The sequence below is a fragment of the Zosterops lateralis genome (genome assembly GCF_965231275.1).
Source record: "Zosterops lateralis genome assembly, chromosome: 1".
Taxonomy (NCBI): Eukaryota; Metazoa; Chordata; class Aves; order Passeriformes; family Zosteropidae; genus Zosterops; species Zosterops lateralis.
In genome coordinates this window covers 148,234,610-148,254,429 of record NC_139762.1, presented here as the reverse complement: position 1 = coordinate 148,254,429, position 19,820 = coordinate 148,234,610, and positions in this window count along the sequence as shown.

Here is a 19,820-nt window from a genome sequence, read left to right as displayed (position 1 = left end):
AACCTGTAACACTGTTCTAGATATCTTGCAGCTGAGTCCAACTCCACGTTTTGCAGCCACTTTAATTTCTGCAGGTCAAGCACTCTGGACTTGCTGTAACAAATGGATCCACAGGGAAAACTTCATTTGCAATTTTTTTGTACTTTCCTGTAAGGTTCATATAATTACTGGAAAATGTTGTTTTAGACAACATGTTTAGACAAAATGTTGGTTTAGACAGATAGAGAACATGGTACTACTCTTCTCCAAAACAGCCATACCTCTAAGACACTTACTTAAAAAGTCATACAAGAGCACATTGAAAATATGAAGTCTTAAAAGTAAGAAAAGTATAACCTTAAATGCCAGGGGAAGATTTATAAGAGATTAGAATTGTGACTTTCTTCAGGAACTTGTTCTTGGATCTACTCAAAAGTGGTTTTTTTTCACTGTTTTGGAAGATTTTGGTTTTTACTTGAAGCATTGGATGAGAAGTGATGAGACCCCTGAAAGAAGGGTAGAGTGATGCCAAAACAGCGCTGCCATGTCTTTCTTTTTGATCTGCCTTGGTAAAGCATATATGGACATGCTTAATTCTAACAGATTTAAGGACCTGACTGAAGCCCAGTTTTGTTGGCCAAGCTTGACTGCCAGTGACAGTCTCACTGTTTTATTGTTCCCAATAGGCAGATATTGACATGGCTTGATAAAGAAGCTACAGTAAGAAAAACACCACATGCAATCTTTTTTTGTTTGGTTCAGTCTTTTTCTATGTTGTGTCCTGTGAGTTTGTTTCTCTCATTTTTGTTCCCTTTTGCTCCTAGAACAGAAAATGGTGATCCTCTGTTCTCAGCAATGTTTTTCTTGTTTGTGTTTCAAGTCTTGTGAAGTCTTGAGACATGCCTGGAGACAGAGCACCAGCTGGGGTAGATCAGTAGCAGAAACACTACAGAGAGTTCCCTTTGAGATGTGTCATTGTTGGGTGCTCTCCCTTGATTTGGGTCAAAGTGATCACCAAATATGGGTGTAAGAACACGTTTACTCTCAGTATTCATTACCTTCCTTGGCAGTGTGTGACATTTGGCCAGCAGTGGCAAGGTGGATCTGAAGTGCTATTTTCACACCAATGCATGGCTGTGAACATATTTTACATGTTTTTACTCTCTCTCTGCTTTTGACAGCAGCAGAAGAGAGTACCTCCAGACCCACTGGAGTTCTGAATTCATAGTAACCAGATAAACAGCTTTAAAGTAATGCTTTCATATATGTACTCAATCTTATTAATGTTTGACTAGACTCCTGTGGTGAAATGTGTTATGTGCAATTACCAATACTATTTTTTTATTCAGGGGCAAATTAATAGTAGCTGTTTTTACACTGACATGCAAACATTTCAGTCAGACAACTGTAAAGTATACTTGAAAATCCTGTTATATATATGCGTGTGGACACCCCGTGTGGAAGAGCAGAAACCACTAATGTTTTTCAAAATTGAAAGATATATTTTAATTCTCAAATAATTAAATGTGAAACATTAAACATTTCCTGGATTGTTTAGTAGCCTTGATCAAGATGAAATTATAACTGAAATTCTAGACAAGAAGATGTCTACCTGCATTTGAAGCCAGAAGCAAAGCCCAGGTGAAGGCAGCATAGATTTAAACTTGCTTTCAATTTCAAGGTACTTAGAATCATAGAATGGCATGGCTTGGAAGGGTCCTTAAAGATCATTTGGTTCCAATCCCCCTGCCATGGGCTGGGACACCTTCCACTAGACCAGACTGATCAAAGACCCACCCAACCTGGCCTTGGACACTTCCAGGGATGGGGCATCCACAGCTTCTCTGGGAAACCTGTGCCAGTGCCTCACCACCCTCACAATAAAGATTTTTTTCTAACATCTAAACTAAATCTACTCCCTTTCAGTTTGAAACCCCCTCGCCCTGTCACTACATGCTCTTGTAACCTATGGACAAGACATCTGGATTTGCCTAGAATGCAAAAGAAACTCTTTTGTACTACATATCACTTGTTTTTTCTAAGTTACAGAAGATTTATAGCATGTAAGTGTACAAATAGGTGACATAAAAGGCCAGAATCTGTGCTAAGAATCTTAGATAAATGTCAAGTGATAGGGAGTTCCTTCAATATTCTGGCTCCATGCCATCATCTCAGCAGAGACCTGACTACTGAAACAGAGGGAGGAGGTGTTGCCCCATTTCTGTACCAGGACAGCTGGTACTTTTTGCCTTCAGAAGGATGAGAAGGTGGGGTTTGGCACCCTTTCAGTCATGGCAATGAGAAATTTCCTTCCTTTTCTTTTAACCTCTCCAGATTCTACTAGTGCACCTATAACAGTGAAATCTTCAAAATACATCTAAGAAATACAAAAGCTGTGTACCAGTAAGGTCTTAAAACGCCATTAAATCTTAAAAGGCAGAAATCTCTCTGCTAAGGGGAGTTATCATACCTACACCCACCCCAAGACAGGAAGAATGCTACAGACACCATGATGCACAATAAAGGCATGGCCTGAAGTTTTATGTGGAAGATACTTGTATGACATGGTGATGGGTAACAGTGAAAAAAATCTTGGAGAGATGAATAGGCAGTGACCTAGACAGACACATTACACCATGGGAGCTACAAAATGCTGCCTAGAATGGATTTATGATGCTTCAACTGAGTGCAGAATTACTGCTGCAACTCACCTGCATCTCCGGAGAAACACGTGGAGCTGTTGGTGTTGAAAGGGTCTCTGAACTAATAAGCACTTTAAACACTTTTCCAAACAGCCTTGTGATGTCTGTGAATGACCCTTTCTTGTTCCCTCATGTTATCCCACAAACCACCGTTAACCCCACCACGGTGTCCAAACAAGAGGCACATCGGGTGGCTCCAGGAGAACGACTCGCCACCACATTTATCACCAGACTTTTCCATCTCTCGGGCTTTTGTGATCCTGACAGTTGTTTGGACTTAGTTTCCACCAGCCGGTTGAGATGAATCTGAGCCTGCCCTTCAGCTGAGAAACCCAGTGGCTGGGTGGGCCCAGAGGAATGGCCCTTCTTTCCCCTCCCTGCTTAAGCCTCTTGTGAGTAACTCCCTGCAGCTGTCTGTAAACATCACTTTCTGAATGGAGTGAGAGACGTCTGGGGCAGGCTGGGCTCTTGCTGCTTCTCAAATGAAAATAAATAGTGCTGTCAGCCCTGCACAGAGCACTGCTCCTTGCCCCAGGGCTTCACAGCCACCTCGCACTCGGATTTTCTGTTTCCAGCATTTACTCTCTGAACCCAAGTGTCCCAGAAAACTATGAATTTACAAGTAAACACACACACCACACGAGACAGGAGAGAGCCAAGCCCCATAATCCTTATTGCCTCTGATAAACCATACAATTAAATGGCAATTATCAGTTAATGGCTTACTAGAAGTGCAAAGCAGAAGCCTGTGTGTATGTGGGGCAGAAAACATGACTTTGCAGGCAGTGTGAATTTTACCTCCTAGCAAATCGTTGGTGACCTGAAGCTGTCTCTAGGCACCTTCACACACCTTTAGCAGCTGAGGAAGCCACCTCCTCTGATTTCTTTTGTCCTGCTGAGGATAGTGCTCTTCCTGGAGCACGGGGGTTGTTTGTGTCTCCTAAATTGCTTAACGCTCCCTTGGCCAGTTTGTCTGAAAAGTCGACAAGTTGCTAATGCACCACCTGCTACCTCTGTTGCATGGGGAGATCCAGCCCCTTTTCCTGCCCTGGCATCTGGTGTTCTGTCTCTTTCCTGCCACCAGTGGTCATTCCACCTCCAGTGTCTTGGTCCCAGAATTCTACATGGTGTGTCCTCATCCAGTGTGGCTACATAGCCAGACAAACCTAAGGTATATAGACAGTAATCCCTTTCTTACACAGCTTATTTTGACAAAAAAGTCTGGTTTTAGCCTGTTGTCTGTCTCATTCAGAGGATCTGAGGAGGCAGCAGCCTCCCTCAAAGGCTAACAAGATGTCAGGAGTGGGCTGGCAGTGGCAGTGTCCTCAGCTGGCACCACCAGGGCTGGCCAAGCATGTCTAGCCACAGCCATCTTTTTCAAACCCAAATGTAGAATGTTAAAGTCCACTTTTTTCTTTTTTTTTTTTTACCACTGTTTTTACTTTCTCTTTGATCTTCCCAGCTCTGCTCTCTTCTAGCCATTTGGGTTTGCTTGCATTTTTGAAAACAGGATGAACTGGTTTAAAAATTGGATATTTATTTTTGCTCACTATTTTTGTATGAATTCTGTAGAGCTGAAACTCCATTCCTTTAGTTTTAATTAATTTTTCAACATCCTGGACTGCTGAAAAATTTTCAGTACGGACCTGAGATCTTTATTTGCTATGACACAGGAACATAAACACTGGTCTAGGCATCCAGGGTCTATCAAGCCCACACTCACTGTGTCTAAAAGAAACCAAATCAATAAAACAACAATCTGTGTGGAAGTAAGGGATTAAAGTGGGATGGCTTTGTTCAGAACTTACAGGGATTTCAAACTGCAGCAGAAAAATTCAGAAACCTTTCAACTGAATCCTTCTAGGATGCTGTAATTATCTCACCTTTTTGAACATTGATTAATTGTAATTTTAAGAGTGGAGTGATTTCACCAGCTCAGTAATGTTATTATCAGTATTACTTTTTTTATTTTGACCTGCATAACTACCCAAGATTTTTCAAATGTCCCACTCACAATACCAAACTAAACAACCCCAAACTTGTATTGTTCGACATTAGGTGTCACATGGACAGGGACCAAAAAGGTTGGAACTGTTGGATCCTGACCCAAAATGATGCCCAAAAACCTGATTGCACTAACAGACCATGAAAAGACCCTGCAACCTCAAGGTGACCTTGCAGTCATTATTTGGTATCTATGACCAAATTCTTGATTCAGCTGCTTAATCTTGGAAATCACAAGAAATTTTTTCTTGGCTCTTATATTTAGCTAACTTTACTGCAGAGATCTCCAAGTAATTTAACAGAGAAACATTTGTCAGTTCTGCTCTTACAGTAATCAGAATGCAACAAATATGCAGCATGGGAAAAATAACCAATTTTTACCAAAGATTTATCAAAGTAAAACCCGTCCTTTCCCTTATATTTTTGCTGTATGTCAGGACATATGGAGCTATTATTAGATAGATGACTTTAAGGCTGTGATAATTTCTTGTTTTCTAAAGAGAGCAAAGAATTATCTTGGAACAAAAGCAAGTCAGTGTCCAATGAGCATCTCCTTGTGGCTGTCTTTGTTCTCAGTGTGCGACAATCACTTTGAAGACTCATTTTACTACAAGGGCAGTTGTGTGAAGAGTAGCCTGCAGGACCCTGCAATGGTGATTAGTCTTTGTATACTCCCGGATCCTTTGTGCCAGACCTTCAGCATGACAGTTCAAATGGGTTAGGAGTTCACTCTCACTTAATTAATCCCAGATTTTGTTCATATGGCACACATCGTTGGTGGCAGGAATTGCAAGCAGGACTGCATAGGTATGAAATCAGCAAACAATGGCTTCATTTTGCTTTGTGGTTCTCTGTGAAGCAAGCCTCAATCTAGGAAAAAAACCCCAACCAAATAAGCTAAAATAACCTCAAATATACTGATATATATTTTCAGAAATAATATCTTCAAATAAAAACTTCAAATGTTCATTTTAAGTAATATTTCCAAGACTCAGAGGCACAGATTTTCAGAAAAAAAAAATCTAAAAGCATTTGATTTTCCCTTAATATTACAATCTTTCAGCACAGGATTTTAGGGAATCCACCTCCTTTACTGGTGCAGAAACCTAGAAAAAATAGAGCCATCTAACAGGCCTGCAGTAGTGAAATGCCATTAAGGTCCTGGAGGTGATTCCCTAAGTTATTATGTTCAGAAGATGTGGTTGCTCAGACAATGTCCAGAGGCTGGCAGAAGGAGCACTGATAGACAGGTGTTTGAACACCATCAGCGTGCAGAGGACATTTTACCTTCCTCACATCTGCAACTCTTACACTGGTGTTGTCCAGATTTTGGATGAATCAGTTTTTGGTCAGAGTTTACCAAGATTTAATCCAAGCAAAGCAGTGGGTAAGCAGCTAGGCAAGCAACAATACTTTGAAAGATTCTGCAGGTATAGTACAAAATGCATTTAGATTAAGGATATAGAAAGAAAATTGCTTAATTTAAGGGTTAATTTATGAATTGTCATTATTTTCTTGATGTTGTTAATGCCATGCTGCACAGCAGCTCCAGGGTCTGTGTAATTCTGTGGACAAAGAAGTGATTGCACTTGGACAAGCCTGTGCTGTCTGGGCTACATCTATTATTGTACCCAGAATAGCTGAAAATTAAGAAATTAGGATGCAGATAAATTCAGCAAGCCCTGGACATTGGAGGCCATCCTTGTGTGAATGTAGACTTTGATAAAAGAAGTGTCTAAATTACATATCAGTGTACCCTAAAAATCTATAAAAATTTCAAAGGTGCATGGTTGATGACCCTTTTCCTTCAACACAAAGGGTCTTTCACTCTGTGGTACAATGCCTTACACTTTGGCCTAAGCTAAACCTTTGTCTAAGAGCCAGGAATGAGCTCCTCAAAGAAGGAAAGGTCTTCATAGGGCTCACTGCATTTCCTCAACCTGCACTCTGGAAAGGAACAGTACATGTAGAAAAGCAATTCTGCCAGGTCTGCTGAAGGCAAAGCCTACTGTTCTTCTGAAGAATTAATGCAGCTATAGATCATAATATCAGTTGTGGCACTTAACATGCAACTATTGGGTGCTTAGATGGTAAGCTACCTCTCTAATAAAAATTAAGTGCAGCCTGGACTCTTGTCTGGCACTGAGGACACCTGGTATGGAGCACTGCCAAAATCAATACTGTTAAATGCATTAAATACTACATCAGTATATTAAAATCTCTTGCTCTGCAAAACAGGGCAACTGCCTATTGGGAATGGCTTCTGCCATGCACTAATCTTAGAACCATGCCTGGGAACAATTTGAGAAACTGCTGAAGGGGGCCAAAAATATGCCAGAAACTTCCCTGTTTAATAATTTAAAACTGTAGAAAATTGACTTGCAGAGCCTGGGAATATTCCTGCACCCTGCTAAATGTATAGTGTAAGTGTAGCCTGTAGAGATTAAGACAGCCTAAGAACCTATAGAAAATAGTGTTTCAGGAAATATGGACCGGTCAATAGAGCGACTCAATTCACCCAATTAACTGCAACCCTACATGAAGTCTATGTCTAACTAAGGATGTTGCCCTAGAAAACATTTTATATGATGAAACATTAATATCTTATTTCTTCTTATTCCATTGTTAATTTTAAAGTACAAATTCATCAGACTCCAGGAGAAGAAATTCAGTGTTTATAAACTAGGGTATGGCAGGTAACACAAGAATATATCAGATCATTGGGCCCAGGGATTAGCTTCACAGAAGGATCAATGAGCTGAGACAGTCTTTCATTTACATGTCTGAACTATGTTTGAAAGTTTAGTTTTTCATTTAAAGTCTTTTAATAAACTTCATTCCTGCATGTTGCAGAAGCCTCAGTTTGTCTGTATAAGTTTTTAAACTGCTCTTTGTGTGTGAAGATACAGGATAATTAGTATTCTGACAGGTTCATATTTTTATTTAAACTATGCATTATTGAGCATAGCAGGCAGTGCGTGTGCAATGGCATGAAATCATTTGTTCCATCAGGAAACTCTTTGCATGACAATATGCACCTTGTTCTCTTAACTATGAGATGTAAAAATTCTTTATGAGCTTACTATATTTAAAGGCGAAGGAAAAAAGCACTAAATCAGGCAAATACTGAATTTCATCTGGCCATGTGTTGCAGATAAAAAAAGAGAAAAAAAAAGCTGAGTTAAACCCCACAAAGTTAAATCTTTACATCTTCAAAGAAAAGTAGAATTTTCCTTCTGAGGCTATTACATCTTTTGCTATGTAATATTATCACTAATAAAGATTGCATGTTAGCAAGAGAGGCCCTGGGTAGGTTCAGGCAATAGACAATTCTGTGGTTTCTGTTGTTAACAATCTGTCAAAGTCAGGCTCCCAAAACAGTGCAAAGAAAGAAATAGAAAGAGACAGAAAGAGAGAAAGGATGGAAAAAGAGAAAGAAGGATGGAAGGCTAGTTGACTTAATACAGGGGCACAAATTAAAAGCAGTGGGAAAAGGAGTGAAAAGAGACCAGGGCTCAGGGAGGAGAGATGAAAGTAAAAGAAAAGACAAACATACACAGCTAAGGCCAGAGTGCAAGTCCTTTCAAGTCCTCATTAACCCCACAGTAAAGAGTTTCCTTGTGAACATTTAGCCTTTTCATTGAGCTCTTCTTTTTCATTGTCAAATGTCAGCTGTGAAACATGTTTGGACGCAGCAGTAACCCTTTAAAAACCTCTTTCATAGAGTGCAAACCAAATCCACCACTAGGCTTTAACTCCATGAGCAGATGCACTAATGTGAATAGCGTATTAAACCAATGTGTGGGTATGAAAATCACACCCATGTGAGCAGCTGTACAAGAACTGGGAAACTAAAATTTCCCTGGTTACAACCTGAGCACCGAAGTCACCAAGGCAGCATAATTGTGAGGGAAGGATGAATGCTCACTCATGGTTGATTTCTTCAAAAAACCCCCAAGAGACCATGACTGTGCCTCATTCATTTTGAGGGCCTCAGGGGCAGCTGTCACAGAGGGATGGTGGCACTGCAGTCTGGGATGGCTCCTGTCTTGCAAGCACAAGGTCAACATCCAGGCTCTTTCACTGAGACCTTAAACATGTGCTCAACTTTCTGGTTCATAAGTAAATCCATTACCTTCAGTGTGGCTTTTCACAAAGGTGAAGCTCAGCTGAGGACTGGGATTTTTTGAAAGCCTTGAAGTACAGATTACTAACAGAGTCTGAAGTATTTTGAAAATTTAGAAAGTTCCTTCCCAGATCAGATTTTAAACAACTCTGTAAATAGGTTTAATATAGGGTGTTTTATGATTTAGAAGGGAAAAAAAAAACTAGTGATGTTTACAAAAAAATCATAAGAGGTTTCTGTTTACTAGAAGTTCTTTCCTTGCCAATGGTAGTTAGTTTGTTCTTTCTTCATTTATTGATGCCAAGGAAAAAAAAAGAGGGAGAAAGAAGCCAATTATTTAAGAAGGTCAAATGTGTCCCAGCCTAAATTGTGAATTACTTAAATAACAGGACATGTCACAAAACTGACATCAGTGTTTCTCTTCAGTCCCACCCAATGATAATGAGAAGCCATTTGAACAATTTCAGCTGAGCAAAATAAACAAAGATTTTGTGCAGACCCTGTCGAGAGCTTGATCCAACAAACCTGTATCCAGCCAAATAATTCTTTGTAAAATTAGAAATTTAATATTTCCTTATTCAACAAGTAGGGTATGTTTGATTTGCTGCAATAATGAGCATGTACAGGATCAGGTAAAAGAAATTGGTCCGTATTTCTCCTCTTTATATCAATTGACCTCCCACAGAAGACAGCTGTCATCTTTAAATCTTATTTTGGAGGGAATGAGACAACCACTTTCGTGGGAGGGGAGGAGAAAAGGCAAGAACATAATAGGGAGAAATTCAGCACAGTTTAACTACTAAGAATAGTTACCAATTATTTTATTACCAAATGGTACAGACAGAGAACAACAGGGAACAATGAAAGCATTCCTGTGAGAAAGAATAGGAAAATATTATTTGTAATGAGAAAAACGTAGGCAGCACACTTGGAAGAACGGTTTTCAAGGAAAGCCCTTTTTACCAAGATGAGAAGCAAATGGAACAAGGCTCTGAAGTGGAAGCATATGTGCTCACTGAGAGGAGCTGACGTAATTGTTTAAGTGCATCTTGGCCTCCTCCAGAAAAGCACATCTTTGTGGAGGATGGCAGGAGGGTGTGTGGCAGCAGCAAGGGAGGGGTGTGACAGGGAGCTCTCTCACAGCTGAGGTGACGTCGGCAGCCTCGCTACTGCTGTCCTTGGAGTCCACATCAACACCTCCCAGACATCTTTGTCTGCAAGGACAAGCTGCAGGCTCCTCTCTGCTGTGTGACATGCTGGTCGTAATTATTCCATGGCTTAACGTAGGTATTTGCCACACTTCATCACCAGTCTGGCCAGAAACACCCTCAAAATGGTTCATGTGGTTGTCTGAGCCCTGAAAATGTAGGGTTGGACCAGGACAAAACCCAGACAAAGAGTGTCCAGGCAATAGATATGAGGTGGCATTTGCCTTAGCAACAGCCCCTGGTGGCAAATCTCATCTTCCAGGTGAGCCAGTTACTGCACATGCCTGCCTGTACATCTCAGCCCAGGTATCAGGCATCCCCTTGGAGGGTTCCTGTCCTCAGCTGCACACACTCACTAATATCCTTCCACTCTGTACATACAAGGTACAGTTCTTGGCACATGAATTTGTCCTTACTACTTATTTAATTCAGCCTTCCCAGATCTGAACCCTTAAAATAAACAACCTTGCTGTCCTTTAGGCATTCCCTAAGGAGTGTTGGTATTACAGAGGTTTCCACTGCCATAAAGACAAAAGCAGAGGCTCAATGCAATGAAAAGGTTAATTGATGGCAGTGTGTTTTGGAGAGCGACGCTAGGAAGGAGGAACGTGCGGTTACAGCAATAACCAAGAGAAAAGATCCAAGCTCTTTCCCCATCTGGGCAGCAGCCCTCTTGCATGACTTAGGGGGAGCCACTTCTGTCTTCTGCTGATGTTGTTGCTATTTTGTGATGTATCTAAGCGTGTCGCCCTGATTGCAGCCATGGGCAGCGTGAAGGCATGTGAAACTATTGCTCAGTCTAGGTGAGAAGGAAGGAAAAGTGACAGACATAGGAGGCACAGCAGAAGGATGGAGATACTACTTTGGACCAGATGAGCCAGCAGAGAACACAGATCACCAGCTGAGGTGAGTTCTGAAGAGACAGCATTACAGACTTGGGGACTGGGGAGCTCCTCCTGCGCACGGGATGCAGCAGGGGACACCACCCAAACTTTTAAAGAGAAAACTATGGAAACAGGTAATAAAAAATGGAAAAGCAGGCAGGGGGATTAACAGCAGCATGTTAAAAATGTCATTGGCATATATTCTTTTCAAGTTCCAGGTGTAATGGGTGAAGTAGATACATCCCCAAGCATCCTCTCTGCTCCTCACTTCTCACCTAATCCAGGGCATCACCTCCTCTCATGTAAGGACTGAAAAGCTCTTGGAGTATCTCCTTCTACTATTCTAATCAAAGCAACTTTGCAGAGTAAATGCCTGTTATTTAAAACCTAGTCTTAATAGGCTGTATTTATTTTAATAAAATGGAATAGAGCATGAAAAAAAAAAGCCATTCAAATGGCATTCATGAGAAAGTGTTACTTTTTGATGACGAGGTAGTCATGAGTATCTACAGCTTGTAAACCTTTTCCTTATACACCTAGAGAGCATGGGTTTATGACCTAAGAGAGGACAGACAGATAGAGAGATTACATTTTTAACCCACAGGAGGAGAGCCATGTAAGACAGAAAACATTTAAGTAGTGGCACTAAAATGATTAAGGCTTTATTGTACTTCTCTAGCTGGAAAGCAGTAAATGATTACAAAGCATTATTATCTCATCCTAAGAGCTCACTCAACACATAAGGAAAAATAAATAGTTCACTTTGTACATTTAATTCAGTCATATGCCTGTTTACATTGAAACTGGCTGCTTTAACTCCCCAAATGTTTAATATCAAGTAGGTTCAAAGAAAAGTATAACTCCTCAGCAATGAATTTCCTGACTTTGCTCTTTCTGTTTAGAAAAGATGATAAAATGGATTGTAATGTTTTACAGAATTTCAGTATTTATTACATATCAAAGCTATTGGCCTAGCATTTTAGAGAGATTTACAGGTTTTTGTCTTCAGATGTCACATAACAACTTTAAGACTAATCTCAACCAAAGATGCTAAATTGCCAAAGTAGTTTCACAATTGTCTGGAGTCTTAAACCTTTCACACCGGAATTTTGCTCTGCAGGATCCAAGAAGTATGTGAATAAAGAAAAAAAGGAAATAAGTGAGTGAGCTAAATCATTTGCACAGTGATTAAGTGAAAAGACTGCAGTGACCCCTAAGCTGATGAAATGAAGCCCTGCAGGAAGCAGAAAAGCAATAAACAAAATGGCAGAGGTTGTTGGAGATTATGGACAAGGTGGTGTTACCAAATACCAAGCCCTGGGGCAGACTCTGCCCTGCCACAGAGGCACTGTTTCCCTTATCCTCCTCTAATGCAGGAACACTATACTCTACTAGAGCTTCCCAAACATTTACAAAGCACATTTCCCTTTTGGTTCATCTTCTAGTAAGTGTATCTTTCCCAAATCCACTTCTGCTCCCTTCTTTCAAGGTGAGAGAGCAAGAGTGGGGGTTAAATGCTTGTCCTCTCCTCCCTGTTCCTGCCAGTGCTGAGTGCTGATAGCAATTAAAGTTGTGTAATTAGCAATTCCCTTGCTATGGCAAGCACTGACAGCCAATACTTGCAGCCGATTCTCACTTTGCCTCTCTGGAGGAACTGAGCTGCTGATTTCTGCTGTCTAAAATTTCACGACCCTTTTGAATGCTCTTGTGACCTTCAAGGGGTTCATGACCCTCTTTGAGAAACATTGGGCCATTTCTATAAAACAGTATTATTTTTTCATGGATAAGTGTTCCTGTGTTCTCAAGTGCTCAAACAGCTTGTAATGGGCCCCTGCAACTGTCAGACACTGGGGACAGACCTGCATGACCCTGGCACTGCAGACAACATCATGAACTGATGCTGTGCAACATCCTGCCAGTCCAAAGGGCAGAGCAGTCCCAGGCTGGAAGGAGAATGAAGAGAAGTCATGTGCTGTGACCACAGAGCAAGATAGGCAAGTGCACAGAAAACATCATCTCATGTCAGCTGGAAAGCTACAGCCAGGCCCCTGGGCCCTACTGACACCTGCACACAGTGGATCTGGGTGGTTCCAGGAGCAACAGCAGGACATTTAATCATTATATAGCTGAAACCAGCACTCTCTTGTGAGGTGAGTGGCTCTAGAGCTGGAATGATCCACTACGAAATGTTCTAGTGTGGTGCCTGGGGAGGTTTCCCAAACTGAGAGGATCTCAGGGAGCCCCCAGAAGCCTGCAGCTCACATGACAGCAGATGTGGAGACCTGGGTGGGGTTAGAAGCAAAGGTAGCCAAATCCTCTCACACCTATAAAAGAACCACTCAGGCAGCTCTGGTGATCAGCAGTGGTGCCAACAGGGAGACAACCTGCACAGCAGCTGGCACAGAAGGTGTGCAGGAAATGCACTGAACACCTGACAACTTGTCCAGGAAGTAACAGTAATCCCCCACAGAAAGTCTTAGACTTGTTAAACTCTGCACCCACTGTGAAGTCCATGGGCCCCAATGAACACGCCCATCAGGTACACCCAAGGCTACTGAGGGAGCTGGTGCAAGAGCTTGCCAAGCCACTTTCAATCATTTACCAGCAGTCCCAGCTAACTGGAGAGGTCCCAGTTGACCAGAAGTGAACAAATATAACATCCATTGACAAGAAGGGCAGGGAGGAGGCTGGGAAGGTACAGGACTGTCAGCCTGGCCTCGGTGTCAGGGAAGGTTATGAAGCAGATAATCTTGAGTGTTATCACATGGCACATACAGGACAAGCAGGTGATCAAGCCTGGCCAGAATGGGTTTATGAAATCTAGGTTCAGTTTGTGATTCCATCTCCTTGAATCACAAGGTGACTCAGTTTGTGGATAAGGGAAAGGCTATGCATGTTGCTTGCCTGGACTTCAGCCATCAACGGTTTTGACATCATTTCCCACAAAATTTTCCTGAGAAGCTGGCAGCCCATGTCTTGGATGGATGCATTCTTGACCAGATGAAAACTGGCCAGGCTTGGAGAGTATTAGTGAATGGAGTTAAATCCAGCTGGTCACAAGTGGTGTTCCCCATTGATCAGTTCTGGGGCCAGTTCCATTTAATGTCACTGTCAGTGATCTGGATGAGGGGATCGAGGGCACCCTCAATAATTCTGTAGATGACATGAAGTTGGTTGGGAGTGTTGATCTGCTGGAGGGTGGGAAGGATCTCCAGAGGGATCAAAATCTGGAGAAGCTGGATCAGTGGCCCATGGCCAGTAGTGTGAGGTCCAACAAGGCCAGGTCCTGGGTCACACACTTGGGTCACAACAATCCCATGCAATCCTACAGGCTGGGGAAAGGTGGCTGGAAAGTTGCCCTTGGAAAAGGACCTGGGAGTGCTGGTCAACAGGGACTGAACTGAGCCAGTGTGTGCCCAGATGGCCAAGAAGGCCAATGACATCCTGGCCTGGATCAGAAACAGTGCGGCCAGCAGGACCAGGGCGGGGATTGTCCCTCTGCACTTGGCACCTTGAGTGCTGTGTCCAGCTCTGGGCCCTCACTGTGAAAAGGACCCTGAGGTGGTGATCCAGAGAAGGGCCACAGAGCTGGTGAAGGGTCTGCAGCACAAGTCTGATGAGGAGCAGCTGAAGGAGCTAGGGCTGTTTAGCCTGGGGAAAAAGAGGCTCAGGGAAGTTTTTATCACTCTGCAATTCCCTGAAAGGAGGCTGTAGCCAGGTGGGGATTGATTCTTCTCTCCAGTAAAAAGCAATGGAACAAGACGAAACAGCCTCAGGTTGCACAAGCAGAAGCTTAGGTTGAACATCAAGGAAAATTTCTTGACCAAAATGGTTGTCAAGCATTTAAACCACCATCCCTGGAACTATTTAAAAGCAATATAGATGTATTGCTTAGGGAAATGGTTTAGCAGTGAACCTGGTTTAGGAGTGGACTTGGAAGTGCTGGGTTAATGGTTGGACTTGATGGTTTTAAAGCTCCCTATGGTTTGCATTACCTCTGGTTGACTCCTTCCTTTCCCTGGGACAGAACTGGATAGTGCTGATGGGCTCAACCTTGGCACTCTTCATCCTGCCACAGTGATTTTCCATTCGAAGTTTACTCTGTGACAAATGGAAAAATAAAAATTCATAGGAAATCAATATCAATCTGCAGAGTCACCTGATGCAGAAGAAGGAGTGAAGAAAGGGTCAGGAGACTGGCTAATATATGATACAGAAACACTAGGAAAAAATTCTGAATACCAGTCCAAAAGCCATACATAAGAAGTTTACTTCTTCTAACTTATGGACCCCCAAATTTCTTTATTGGATATGGTCATCTGAAAGTGATATGAATTTATGTATCCAAGGAAAGATGGCACAGCCCATGCAAAATACTTATAGATTAATAGTGAGAAAGCAAGCCAGAGTCTCCTCCATAGAGCAATTCAGCACAAAAAATGAGTGGTAGCAGGAGAAGGCATTCACATGAAAAGCTCAGGTTTGATACATAGATCCCAGCATAACTGGGGAACCCCTGTGCTGCAGTATCAGGCTTTGGAATCAGTTTTGCAGCACTCAAACACGGCACAGTGTTGAGCCCTAGGAGTATATTCACACAAGACAGGCAGGCAGGGTAAGGCAGCCTTGGATTTGGTCCCAGCTTGACCTCCCTGCTTGATTTTAAGCAGCCTGTGAACAAACATCTACTACAGTAACAGCAAACAAGCGAGTCTCTGTAAGGTGCAAAGCTGGCATGCAAATTAAAAGCATATGTAAATTGAAATAGTTTAGGTTAATTTCTTCCTACTGAATTCAGTGACCAAGTGCTTATTTGAGAATGCTCATTCCATGCCTTGAGCTACTGCTTTGTCCATCTCTTCAGTGGCAGAAAGTAATTTAGCATAATCCTTCTACTGTAATGTCCAGTTTTTCCATAAAGATTACAGATGAAACCAAAAGACCTCATTCTAAAGAGGGCTTACTACTTTGCAAAGCTGTGTTTTTAACTGCACCAGAATGGTCCACTGGAGAACAGAGGGAAATCTCACATTTGAGAGGACGCAGTGAAGGAGTCCCAGACAACCTAAACAATCCTTGTTTGCCAAACAATGTGTGCGAGGCTTAAAAAATGATGAATTCGAAACACATTTCCCTGCTTCACAACAACTGGAAAATACCTTTCAATCAAATGAATAATAAAACTCATTGAAACCAGCGAGGCTGATTATCATCTAGCTTTTAATCATTGTAATGCTACTCGCATGAATGTGACTGCACCCACCAGCTGATATCATCTGAGGATCTGGTCCAGGGATCTGCGTAAGGGAGACTGCAAGATAATGATGGGAGACTTCTAAGTTTTTGGCACACAGGCCTGGCTGTTAATCTCAAAGTCAGTTCCCTTACCTCCTCTATTGGAATACTGTGGGTTTACTTTTTTTCTCATGGTATTTCTGCTTCTATCTTTGACTTTCTTTGACTTCCAGCTGAACTATAGATGTTAAAAGAAGCACACAAATTATTTTTAAATGTGGCTCAGAAATGTTGCTGCATTGAGGGGGATGAAAATTCAAGTAGTGGTGAATTTTACTCCAACTATTCCAACAAAAATTATGACACTCTGTTTCTCTAGAAAAAATAAAATGTTGAGGTCTGTTTATCTAGAAGGATATTCAACATTATAGACTTGGCCTCATGAGATGTGGTCCATACAAGTGGAACATTCAGCCTTTTATCTTGCTAATTATATAAAAGAAGTTTTAATCAAAGATTTCCTGCTTTTTGTAAAAGAATTTAAATCATTGGAAAGTCAGTCTTTGTAAGCTAGTGAAGAAGAGGTTGCTGTTTACAGTCAAAATTTTAATAAAACATTTTAAAAGTACATGCAAGCTGTCAAAATAACTTTAAAACCCCAAAAAAAGTTTAATACAAATTTTTTGGGGAAGAATTCAGCCTATTTCACTCTCCTTTCAGTCATGGATGATGAAATTATTTAAACAGCTTTCTATCCCCATTCCCAAAATCTACAACTACCCAGCATGAAGATGGAAGAGGTGGATTTACAGTAAGAGGGTGACCTTTTTCCCTGGAAAAGCTGAGCTAACTCAAAACTGGTTCCTCTGGCCCTTTGAGCTCATGCAAGTAGGAAAGGCTGTAATTTAAGTGTAGGGGAAATGGTTCTTTGAAGCATAAGATATATGTACTGCAGACAGGCCACCCAAATCTCTCAGGAGTTCAGCAGCTCTGTGGTTCCCAGAGAGTACAATAGCAAAGAGTTTTTCAGCACTTTTTTTTTAACCATTGCTGTTACCATGTTTGTGCACTTCCCCTGGAGAAGATGTTATGTGATTTAGGCCATTTTTAAAATGATTCTATTAGTTTGGTCCACCCAGCTGGCCCCAACATTTCACTAGGACTCAACAGAAGATATTGGCATCCAGCTGTAAGATTTGTCAAGAATTTAAGTGTTGGGATCAAATCAAGCTTGTGTGGGATGAGCTTGGGAAAATGGCTGAGTTTTCATTCTGCCTGTACTTTAACTTAGATTGCTAAAAATACAACTTCTGTGTTCACAGCACATTTACCCTAAATAAAGTGTTTAAGGATGTTGACTTACAAGCACAGTAGGATACAGCCCATCCCTCACTCCCAGCTGTGGTAGCTTCCCCTCTCTCACACTGCCACTGCAGCCTGCAAGCCTGAACTCTACATCAGGTTGCTCCTAAATGATGTGAGCACAGTGTGCTGGCTCAGCCCAGTCACAAATTCTATTTGACTTTCTAGTCCAGTGAACTACAGGCATTTGCTTCTACCTGTGACTTGTGTGCTCCTGCCACAGAAGGTGGTAACAGACAAGAGTGAGGCACTCAGGGAGGCTGCTGGAGACTAAACCACCTCCACTATTGGTGTTTCATCTGCTGTGTCTGCGTGTCAACACCTGAAACCTAATCTGGGCTCAGCCAGCTCGAGGTGGTGCAGTCTGATCTAAACTTCCAGCTCTGCCTGCTACTCCTAATGAATCCTGATGGGGAGATTTCAGGGTTTTACAAGAGAGGAAAGTCCTGCAACTGAGCCAACAGCACAGCCAGTGTGTCACCACAGCTGGGCACATTGGCATAACTGTCCCTTGAGTATGTTTTAGAGCTCCAGCTCTGGGGTGAGTGAAGGGAGACACCCTTCCTGTTCTGCCTGGTGACTGTGGGCAGAACAGAGAAGGTGCCTGCAATGGCAAAATACCTCCTAGCCCCTCACTGAATTTACACAGAACTTGTATTCAATCTTCAGGCACTTCCCCTAATCTAGGAAAAACCTGGGCTGGGCATTTTTCATGTCCAGCTCTCAGCTGGATTCTCCATAAGCTACCACTGTCAGACAATGTTATTACCATTGCTGTTGTTTGATAATTGCATCAAGCTTTCTTTTTCAAAGATTGGACACTCAAAATTAGCATGGAGTTTACTCCTAGATTTACTGGCACTATTTTGAAGTCATGTACAGGAGGACCAAGAAAATGAAGCAGCAAAACACCCTTAACTTGTTAGGACAGTTGCAGTCCTGAGACTAAATTTTCTCCTCTTATTTCCTTTCTGATTATATATTGAGTATATGTAATACAAAAAGTAACAAAGGAAGGAAGGAAGGAAGGAAGGAAGGAAGGAAGGAAGGAAGGAAGGAAGGAAGGAAGGAAGAAAAAGAAAGAAAGAAAGAAAGAAAGAAAGAAAGAAAGAAAGAAAGAAAGAAAGAAAGAAAGAAAGAAAGAAAGAAAGAAAGAAAGAAAGAAAGAAAGAATCTGTATTTTAGCTCAAAACAAGCAGCCACTTTAATGACAGTGCTTATAAAAACAATAATAAATTATTTAGTATGTTTTATTTAATGAAAAGGAAAAAGGAAGATAAAATAGGGCATTGAGGAAATTCCTCTGTTTATTTTTGTCTCTGTGGTGGTTCATTTTACCCACCAGTGTTTTTTTCTTCACTGCAAATCCCCCTACCCTCTTGATTAAAAACAGACTCTCTAATAAAAATGGTTTAAGATCACAGTGATAACTTCAACTCAAGAACATGAATAAAGAGCACTCTTGGAGGAAAGACCCCATCTGCTCACATATGATATTAGGAAGGGAGTGCATAATGCAGAATAGTGATTGCTACCAGGTGTAAGATTATTCAGGTCTTTCACGTATGGCTTCTAATCTATATGGCCACTTAAAAAAAGAGGGATTCAAGTATCCTATAAAACAGGTCCTATGTTTTACATTTGACCTTTTCCTGAACATCAACCTTATTAAAAATAAATAAAAAATGTCCTGAATGGAAGCCTTAGTTTGATCTGGAGCTTATGGAGGCTGACAGCAACCCTGCTATTGCTTTGAGCAGGGCAGGAGCTGGCCTCTGCTTCATTCAAAAAGAAACTTATATCAAGCTGCCTTGTGATGATCACTCCACAACTGGTTTTTATTTCATTTTATTCTAATAACCTTACAGAAATACATTTTTCACCAAATTGAAAGCTTGTCTTCCCTGAAGCCATGGAAAGGATTAGATAGCATTACATCAGATATTTCAAACAGTAAATTCTGGACTTGGAAGAAGCACTTCAAAGCATGGTTATGTGAAGCCTCAAGTGCCCAGGCAGAACAGCAAAGGTGAAACAATTGTAATCTCCACAGTGGAAAGCAGTGACTGAGTGAGTGCAAGCCATGAACCCCATTATTTTAAACTAAAATGTGTATTATGGTGAGGTTCAAAATCCACGTTTGATATGCTGTGCTAGTTGCTGTAAGAATACAGGGCCTGAACTCCAAGACAAAGTTTAATCAAGCTGAAAGTAGGTTATAAGCAGAGATGGAAAGACTTTTGCACACCATTTTTTACAATTTTTAATAAAATAGCAGCAACTGGAATTGGAGAAGGTACAATTCTTTTTAGCCAAAATG